The sequence below is a fragment of the Octopus sinensis genome, linkage group LG6, assembly GCF_006345805.1.
Source record: "Octopus sinensis linkage group LG6, ASM634580v1, whole genome shotgun sequence".
Lineage (NCBI taxonomy): Eukaryota > Metazoa > Mollusca > Cephalopoda > Octopoda > Octopodidae > Octopus > Octopus sinensis.
Genome location: NC_043002.1, coordinates 68,258,487 through 68,268,586, shown reverse-complemented (window position 1 = coordinate 68,268,586; position 10,100 = coordinate 68,258,487). Strand labels below are relative to the sequence as shown.

At 34.8% G+C, this 10,100-nt stretch overlaps 1 protein-coding gene across 2 annotated transcripts in view; it reads left to right on the top strand.

The window, feature by feature from the left end:
• The first annotated feature begins 2,375 nt into the window (after nt 1–2,375).
• Nucleotides 2,376–10,100, top strand: part of LOC115213462 (long-chain-fatty-acid--CoA ligase 5) — a 117,613-nt gene continuing 109,888 nt past the window's right edge. For both annotated transcript variants that reach the window (XM_029782445.2, XM_029782446.2), the window contains exon 1: nt 2,376–2,542. The gene's annotated coding sequence lies outside the window, so the exon portion shown is untranslated. The remainder of the gene's footprint in view (nt 2,543–10,100) is intronic.

The window sequence follows — 10,100 nt, the reverse complement described above, 5'->3', positions numbered from 1 at the left end:
AAAAGCACCGTTTGAGCATTGGGCCTTTGACTAAAATTCTTCAAGGCAGTGCCCCAGCATGGCCACAGTCTAATGACTGAAACAAATAAAGGGTGAACGGTAAAATACATATGTATGACAAACTTCTATACAGCTTTGATCTACCGAATTATATTCACAAGACATTGTATAACACAAGGCTATAGTAGAAGCCTGTTGCCCGAGGTTTTATACTGCGGAACTGAGCAAAGAACCATGTAGCTGCAAAACGAAATTCATAACTATATAGGCACAGGCGTGGCTGTATGGTAAGACATGGTTCCAGGTTCAGTCCTACTACATGGCACCTTGGCCAGGTGTCTTCTACTATAGCTCTGGGCTGACCAAAGCCCTGTGAGTGGATTTAGTAGATGGAAACTGAAAGAAGCCTGTCGTATATGTGTGTGTGTGCATGAGTGTATGTGTGTGTCTGTGTGTGTGTATTTGTCCTCCCACTATCGCTTGACAACTGATGTTGGTGTGTTTATGTTTCCGTAACTTAGTGGCTCGGCAAAAGAGATGGATAGAATAAGTACTAGGCTTACAAAGAATAAGTCCTGGGATCGATTTGTTTGACTAAAGGCAGTGCTCCAGCATGGCCATAGTCAAATGACTGAAATGAGTAAAAGAATAAAAGAATACAGCCATGCCTATGCCTCTTAGTTTTTCCTCAATTATCTTTTCCACGACTCCCCTTTTCATCTTCTACAATGACCTTAGTCAGTGCTTATCTTTTACTAGCAACAGAAACATTCACCTTCCCTTGTTCTTCAGAATTTACACCAGTTGTGGGCAACTTGCAGCCTATTAGACTTTTTGAATAATAAGCCTAAATGAAAACCTACTGGAATTTTTTTCAGTTGTGCGACCTGCCTTATGATGAGCCATGTCTCATGTGGCCTGTCTCTCACAAAATGTTGCCCATCTCCTGTTTTACACTCTAGCCTGCCTACTTTATATATATATATAATATATATGCTCAAGGTACCACAGTGTGGGATTGAACCCAAAGCCCTGTAATTTACAAACATTTGAAAGTAAACCACATGATTGAATTGTTAGCAGACATCATATCCTCCCAACAATAAGAAATTTAACCATAATATTCAAGAATAATAGTTTGGTGATGTTTAACAATATAAGTATCATCATCATCATCATCATTTAATGTCTGTTGTCCATGCTGACATGGTCGGATGGTTTGGCCAGAGGTGGCAAGCTGCACCAGACTCCAGTCTGATTTGGCATGGTTTCTCTGGCTGGAGGCTCTTCCTAATGCTAACCGCTTTGCAGAGTGTGCTGGGTGTTTTTACGTGACACCACATGGATCCTTTTACATAGCACCACATGGGTGATTTTATGTGGCACTGCATGAATGTTTTTACATGGTGCCACATGGTCACTTTTATTTGGCGTCACACAGGTGCTTTTATGTGGCACCGCCACAAATGCTTTACAACATCAGTAGGATTGGTCTCAACATTTCTGCTGTGGAATATGGGTCTTCTTGAGTATGGCAAAGCGCCAGGCAGCTCAGTCTTTTGTCATCTCGCCTGAAAGTTTCAGTGCCCTGAAGTTGTTCTTCAGTAGAAGTTGTATTTAATTCAGGCAAAAACTGAAAATTTTTTTCTGAGGGACTGGGGAGAGGACTTTTGGAAAATTCATACGATCTGATTTTTTTCCTCATAACTTATAGGAAAATGGATATCTTTTAACGAAATCTTATGTAAATACCTTTCAAACGGCATAGATTACTATTATAAAGAAATTTGTGGGGAAAATTTTTTCCGAGGGGGTGAGGAGAAAACTTTCAAAGAGAAAGAAATTCATAAATTATTCTTTTGCTTGAGTGTAATGGAAGTAAGTTTAAATTCCTTTATTTTTCGTTTGAGTAATAGAAAAAGGTTTTAAAAAAGATCCCATGTATCATGGTGAGAGAAAGAAATATTTATGAATTTCTTTCTCTTGGAAAGTCCTCTCCCCACCCCATCTGAAAAATTTTCTCCCTAAATTTCTTTATAATCGTAATCTTCGCCTCTTGAAAGGTATTTATATAAAATTTCATTAAAATATATCAATTTTCCTAAAAGTTATGAGGGAAAAAATCGGATAGTGTGAATTTTCCGAAAGTTCCTTCTCCACCCCTCCGGTTCATTGGCGCAAATTTTTCTTTTCATATTCGTATAATACACATTTTTATTTACACCTATTACCCTCTATCCTATGTTTTGGTGGCCAGGTGTTAAAGTAAACATTAAATTTATTTGTTTTTACATCGCAACTAAATTTCTGAGAAAACGAATTGTTCGACAATTCAAGGAAAAAGGGTAATAACCAATCAGAGATGCTCTTTCATACGGTATAACGGAAACGATAACTGATTAAATGGCAGTGTAAGTCTACAATTTGCACGTAGTAGTGTACAGTTTGTTTTGCTACTCTTCCAAACCTTACTGAATTAATTTCTTTGCTTATCATCAGTTCCCATCAACCGAACATTATTTCTGCAATCACTAAACAAAAGGTAAGTAAATGATTCTAGTTAATATTTTGGTTTCTGTGATGCCGATGTCGGCTGTTCTCTCTCGTGTTGCTGTTGCTTCGACTCAGTCTCCGATGGTTTCTGGAAAATTTAAAATGAAAATACTGTCCTTAAACTCATTTTATTCTCTCTGTTTTTCGTTTGTGTTTTTCTTTTTTTTTCAATTACGTCTTTTCTTTTTTTTCATCTATTTTTTTAGTACCTATTTTAATAGTGTACGAGTAAACAGTAGATCAAAACATTGAGTATTAAATAGTACTTAGTTCGTTCATTTCATAACAATCGTTTTTTTTTTTTAAAGGAGGAATTATATTTATCCATTGTATTGAAAGATATGTAAATGAAAAACAATATAATTAATTTTTAGTGGTATTACGACTGTCATTGCTTCTTATTTTCACAATCCGTTCCCATACTCTACTAAGGCAGTTTCACTCATGTAAGTGAAACAATTCACCACATTTGCATTAGTATTCATCCTCTCATTATTATAACTATGAATTGTTTTCTTGTAAACGAAAGTAGAAGTAAAATGCATGATTGCGACTATATTTATTCTTTACCTTTTCAAAAATTGCTGTTGTGCATAAATAAATAATTATAATTTTCAGTAGTGTCCGATTTTTATTGAAGTAATCTTATAACCTCCACTCGTGTTAAAAATATTACATTATCCTAATTTTTTTTTTTATTAACAGAATCTTAATATAAGATCGCTAAAAGCTCAAATTTCTGCTGACGTTGAATTTTAGATTTTTTTTCCTTTTTAAAATGAAGTACTTAGATAACAAACAATTATTACGATTGTCTAATTACAGTACATCAAGGTTTCCTAATGATGACTTTTAAAGATACATTATGTTAAATATTGCGACACAAGTCTTATATTCACAGCAAACAAACCGAAATAACCTTTACACAATTATTATCGCCTGATCCGTCCTTCCTTTTTATTATGTTTCTGAGGGACCCCTAATAGAAATATTTGCCGGTTTCTGTGTTCTTCACTGTTTTTTATTTTAAGTTTTGTATCTGCTGTTTCCATGACATTTACATCTCAAATAGCAATTATCTTCACTGCTATTTACGAACTTACTGTTAATCGCGATGGCGAAATTGTTTTGGGCTTGTGTCTATTTTGCAAGAGAGGAACTGATCCTTGATAAATTTTAGACTATTTTACTAAATTCTCTGTATCTTCTTTTATTCTATCATTTATTTAACCGTACATTTTGGTCATGACGTACACGGGTACATGCATTGTTGTATGGTTAACAAGTTCGCTTTACGATTACTAAGCTTCAGGTTAGGGTCGTTTTATCAGAATTATAGGCTCCCGTGTAAAGCAATGCACGGAGGCCCCTTACATACACAACTGCATAAATAGATTAGCATTGGGACCATAGGCCCGTGAGACTCCAGGATTACTTAGTATGCTCATGCCTTTAGACGGCTCTGTTTCATTTTCGATCCCACTGCGCGGTACTTCTGGTGTCTTCTACCTTAGCTTCGGGTTAACCCAAAGCTTTGTCAATGGTATTCGATAGGTAGACACTGTATGAAACGTAACCTTTCGTTCGAACAGTTCACCTTAGACTGGTGGAATTAATATTATTGTGGTAACAGCTGGAATGCCTTTCATCATGGTTTTACTTGAACCGAGTTGACTTACTTGTAGCAGAACTGCCACACCCTTCTTATATACATTTTCTCTATGCTATTCGAGTAACCTAATTAAAAATATTCCATGATCATCATCGTCTATGTATGTATGCATATATGTATGTATATACATGACCATAGATGCATCCGTCTTTATTGAAAACGGTAAAGTGTGGATTAAGGGAGATTTGGCTGTTGTTTGTAGCAGGTTGAGCGTTTTGTATAGGGGTTCCCTCTCTCGTACATGTTTATATGATGAGACAAATCAGATTTCTAATTTAGCGGTGGTAGAATAATTATTTCCACTTGACTCGAAAAGGAAAAATACATTTCCTTCTCTTTTCATAAAATTAGCAACCGGATTTCTAGGAAAATATTGATATCCTGGTACTCTCACTTAATCCATTTACAACTTTATAGCACCGCCCTCATAATAAATTCCTGTTGATGTAGATGCTAGAATCTGATATAATGAAAGTTTATATTGCTTGGAAATAAAAATTGCTTTAAAATCCTGTTTTTTGCTACTAGGGTAAATAATTTTATATATCTGTGAAAACGTCAGACTAGTCAGCTGTTAGATGAAATATTGGATTTTAGAATAACAGATTGATTCGTATATCCTTTTCCGAGAATTACTTTAAATAATAAGTGAAACTAGAGCTGGTTTTTTTCTCTTTTTTAGCAATACATTATAAACTTGAGATAATTTTTGATAGGCAAAGTATTATATTCTGTTTAAACTTTGGTAAATAGAACTAATAAAGATGTTTTACGTATAGGCTTAATGCTATGTTTAAAAGTTTCTTGCTTAGAAAACTGATTTCTTTGTTAGTTACGCAGGGTATTCATAAACATAATTGTTACAAAATGACAAATGGTTAAACAGAAAAATTGCTCGTCAGTTAGCTAAAAGGCTTAACATTCATTGTTTTACTTCGCAACCTATTAGAAGCTTCAGAGATTAAATTAGCTTAAAATATTTTTATCCAAGGTTTAATCGTTACTAAAAAAAAAAAAAGAGAAAAAAACCCCTCCCGAAATATAAATTGTTTGAAAGGGGTGGTTAAGAAGTTTGCTTTGCAACCATGCCATTTCGGGTTCAGTCCTATTGTGTGGCGACTTTGGCAAGTGCTTTCTTATTTCTTTACTGCCCACAAGGGGCTACACACAGAGGGGACAAACAAGGACAGACAAACGGATTAAGTCGACCACAGTGCGTAACTGGTACTTATTTAATCGACCCCGAAAGGATGAAAGGCAAAGTCGACCTCAGCGGAATTTGAACTCAGAATGTAGCAGCAGACGAAATACTGCTAGATGGGCAAGTGCTTTCTACTATGGCTCTGGACTAACCAATCCCTTGTGAATGAATTTGGTAGACAGGACAGAAGGACAGAAACTATATGAAAGCTTGTGTGTGTATGTGTATATATACATGTGTGTGTGTGTTTGCATGTCAGTATTTGTCCTTATCCACTGCTTGACAATTGATATTCATTTGTTTACATCTCCATAACTTAGAGGTTCTACAAAAGACAATGATAGAATGAGTACCAGATTTCAAAATAAGTACAGGAGTCGATTTGTTTGACTAAACCCTTCAAGGTGGTACCCCAGCATGGCCACAGTCTAGTGACAAGTAAAAAGTAAAAATTGAGTTTTAGACTGTAGTCGAATAAATTCTATATCCTAGAAGAAAAATCAAAGGAATGAAATAGTTTGTATCTAACAACTGTTGAAGATAACAGCATAATACTAATAAAAAATAATTTTTTAGATAGACTTCATTCCTTTTCCTGTCCATTGTCTTTGAGTTGATGTTGCCACTTTAACCCAATATATTTTCCAAGTCTTACTTCATTTGTAGGCACCTTTTGCTACCAACTCTGTAATGTATATCCATACCAACATAGTTGACACTATAGCAGTCAAATCTCCCTCAAATTATGCCCTTACTATCTTTACAAAAAAAGGAAGGAGCATATGTATCCAAATTAATGTTATCTTGGGTATATTGTAGCTTAAAAAGGGAAGATCACAGGTTGAATACATTTGATTATAGGTTTGCTCACTCAATGCTGAATGAGGAGCTGAACAACAACAACAACAAGCAGTAATGTTCTTTGTTATTCTCTTAGCTCGTTCACGCAATTAAGTTTTCTCATAGATTAAAATTAAATATTCAGCAGTCACTTCATACTTAATATTACATATTCGTCAGTCATACTCCACTTGCTTTTCGCCTCTCATTCTGTACATTTCCCATATATCACCACCATTATGCTTCTTACAAAGCCTCAAATAGTATATTAGTCACAGTAAAAGAAAAACCCTTTGTTTTCAGTAGAAGTATATACAGTCCCCTAACCTTATCTGCCTCTCTCAAATTCTAGTTATGCTGCTACAGCTAACTTGATTTTCAGCACTGAACATATCATGAAATTAACTGAAATTGAGAAATATTTGAAATATTGGCTTTGTATAATATGCTATATATAATACATCAGAATTCTGTATAAGTAGTGAGTCTAAAATTCTTTTTGTTTTTCATCTTTTATATTTCTTAAAAGAAACCAGTTTTAAAATTTGTTGTATTTTGAAAGATAACAAAAGATTAATATATTTTATGAAAGGACTAAAAACTTATTCGGTAATTTTATAATTTCTGTTTTGGATATATATTTGCAAGCAATTTTATTTATTAACATCTCAACCCCACACAACATCTCAACCTCATGCAAGTATGTACAGATAAAATGTATCTACTGCACTCTGTAAAATGTGCAGTGCAAAGGTGCAGAAGTTATTGGTTAGGGTAAATCAGCTGACAATCATAAGGCTGTGAGTACAAATCCTAGTGGCATGTTGCATGTCTTGAGCAAAACAATTTATTTCACATTGCTCCAGTCCATTTAGCTGGCAAAAATGAGTAGTACCTGTACTTCAAAGGGCCAGCCTTGTCACACTCTGTGTCATGCTGAATCTCCCTGAGAACTACATTAAGGGAATGCATGTCTGTAGAGTGCTCAGCCACTTGCACATTAATTTCACGAGCAGTCTGTTCCCCTGATTGGATCAGCTGGAACTCTCATCGTCGCAACTGACAGAGTGCCAGTATTTTTCAAGTGTGGAGTTGAGAGGATCTTTTAGCCCCTGTTGAGGACACAGCCACCTTTCAAGTGGTGGTGCTATGAAAAAAACACACCCAGTACACTCTGTAAAGTGGTTAGTATTAGGAAGGGCATCCAGCTGTAGAAACTAAACCAAACATAAATGCATGGTTGGGATGTGGTCCTCAAACTTACCTGGGAGAGCTGTAACTCCAAATATAAACTGATGATCCTGTCCAATCATACCAGCATGGAAAATGATCATAAAATGATGATAATGGTGATGTCTATTCCTTGACTGTTGATATATTGTGTCTAGTATCTGGTAATGTGTTTTTTGTTTTTTTTTGTTTAGAGTTTATTTGCTTAGATTTATAAATCCTTATAATTTAACTCCTTGGCACTCAGATTACTATGACAGTTGTAAAAAAATGTATTCATTCACAATGTTTTGAATTAATCATGCATTATTCTGTAGCTTTGATATTTCTATGACATGATAGTTTATTTTTAGAATAGCATTATAATAATTTTAATAAAAATTTATTAACCCTTCTGTAACCACATTGCTGATGAAATATACTGTATATATTTTTAAAAAATTAAATTTCTATTAAGAATTTTGAGGGGTTTAGTAAAATATCCTCTTATTATGATAATATTTAGAACATTACATCATATCCCTAGATAAAATTATGATACGCAATTTAAAAAAAATACTGAATGGTTTTGTATTTTAGAGCCAGAGTTAGTCTTAGGTTGGTATCGAAAGGGTTAAATAGTTTCTGCTTGTGAAAACAGTTGATGAAAGTGAAATACTGTGTATATCTTTTTGACTATATGGTTTAGAACAGGGTTGGCCAATCTGAGGCCCACGGGCTGCATACGGCCTGCTGACTTTTATCTCGCGGCCCGCTTGATACTTTCTTAAAATGGGTTTATTTAAACAAACATTTTAAAAATTTTATCAAAAATTAAATATTGTAATGAAAAGTAAAAAAGAAAAATACTACTGTTTTTGCAATGATAATATTTTGTGTTGAATCAACGGGAATTCATTCATTATTGTAATAATAGCATGAGAAAGCAAAATGCTTTCAATTCTGTCAGTATACAAGCGACCCTTAAAAACCTTTCTGTGATTAAAGTGGCTGGCAGTGTAATTCAAGTGGGCCAGGCTTGGTTTAGAACATTGGTTCTCGGCAGAGGCCCATATGATAATTTTTGTGGGTCCACACGAGCAAAATAGTAAATTGGAGACCCACAGTAGTATTTTTAAAGGTACCTGAAAAAATTTCCCTTTACATGTATTTATTGCAAGAAATGGGTTTCTTTCTCTAACATTATACTATTTCAACTTACACAAGTTAATGTGTGAAAAAACAAAATTATCTATAAAAGTAGATTTGAATCATTGATGATGGTGTTACAGGGGTAATGTGGCCGATGCCAGTGTCATGCAACTAGCACCCGTGCTGGGTCTCATGGAGGCAATGACAAATGACAGACCTTTGGCAATATGCTGTACTTGAGAAGAAAACCCATCAAGCCAAGTGAATCGTAGTCATGGCATATTTGTGTCCTGCAACTGGGACCCATTACATCCAGCTGTAGAAACCATGCCAAATCAGATTGGAGTCTGGCACAGCTCCTCATCTTACCAGCCATGGTCAAACCATCTAACCCATTGGTTTAGTTAACCTTGCCAGTGGGTAGAGCACCCTATGTGTTTTGTTAGCTTGTGGTGCTGAGCAGAATTCTTCCTATATGTTATTGGAGCTACGAGAAGCAGTGTAATATAGTAAGGATGAGCATTTAATTAGTTGAATCCAGGGCTGTGGAGTCAGAAACAATTAAGGGGCAGCTGAAGTTGGAGTCGGTAAAACTATACCGACTCACAATATCTTTAATATAAACCAGTTATAACATAAAGGCCTACTCAAAGTACAAGCGTATGCATATGCTTTATGAGATATCACTTAATTACAGAAAGAGGAGTTGGAGTCGGAGGTGCCAATAGTAGAAGAGTTGAAGTTTTTTTTTTTGACTCCACAGCCCTGGTTGAATTTACCATCTACTTTGAATTTTTATCTGGAGCCATATCATCTTGCATTAATTAAAACCTTTGAGAATAATTCAAGCATTGCAAATTTTGTCCCTCAAACTAGAAACCTTGGGTTTCACAACTATGAAGACATAAAACTATGTTAATATATCCTCTTCCTCTAGAGAAGTTATGACATTATGGTAAACAGCATTCAAAACTTAATATGTTAATAACATTAGATGGTTCCAGTAGAGAAACAATATTATTATTTATGCAGACATTTTCAAGCATAGTTTAATTCATAGAAATACTTATCATAATTTTTGCAGTGTTTTGCATTCAGGTTTTGAGCAATAAGTACAGCTTGAAATACATTGCTAATGTCTTTGGGAAAGGCATACATAAACATGACTATTTCTCATCTGTGTCTGTTGAGTTTTTGTTTTAAATCAACAATAATAATGAAAGACATTAAATATATTTATGAACAAATATTGCTATAGGGAACAATAGGAGACAATTTCTCTCAGCTAGCACATGGGACCGGTAATTCAGCTATGTGTATTTTTAGTGTATGCTGGAGAGGAGTAGGGGAAAGAATGATTTTATATATATTTATATACATATAAAGGGAGATGAGGAGGGGAAATAAAGAAAAGAAGCCCTATTTTTATTTCTTTCTTTACCCATGTTATCTAGCAGTTTCAGGTTTTGCCCA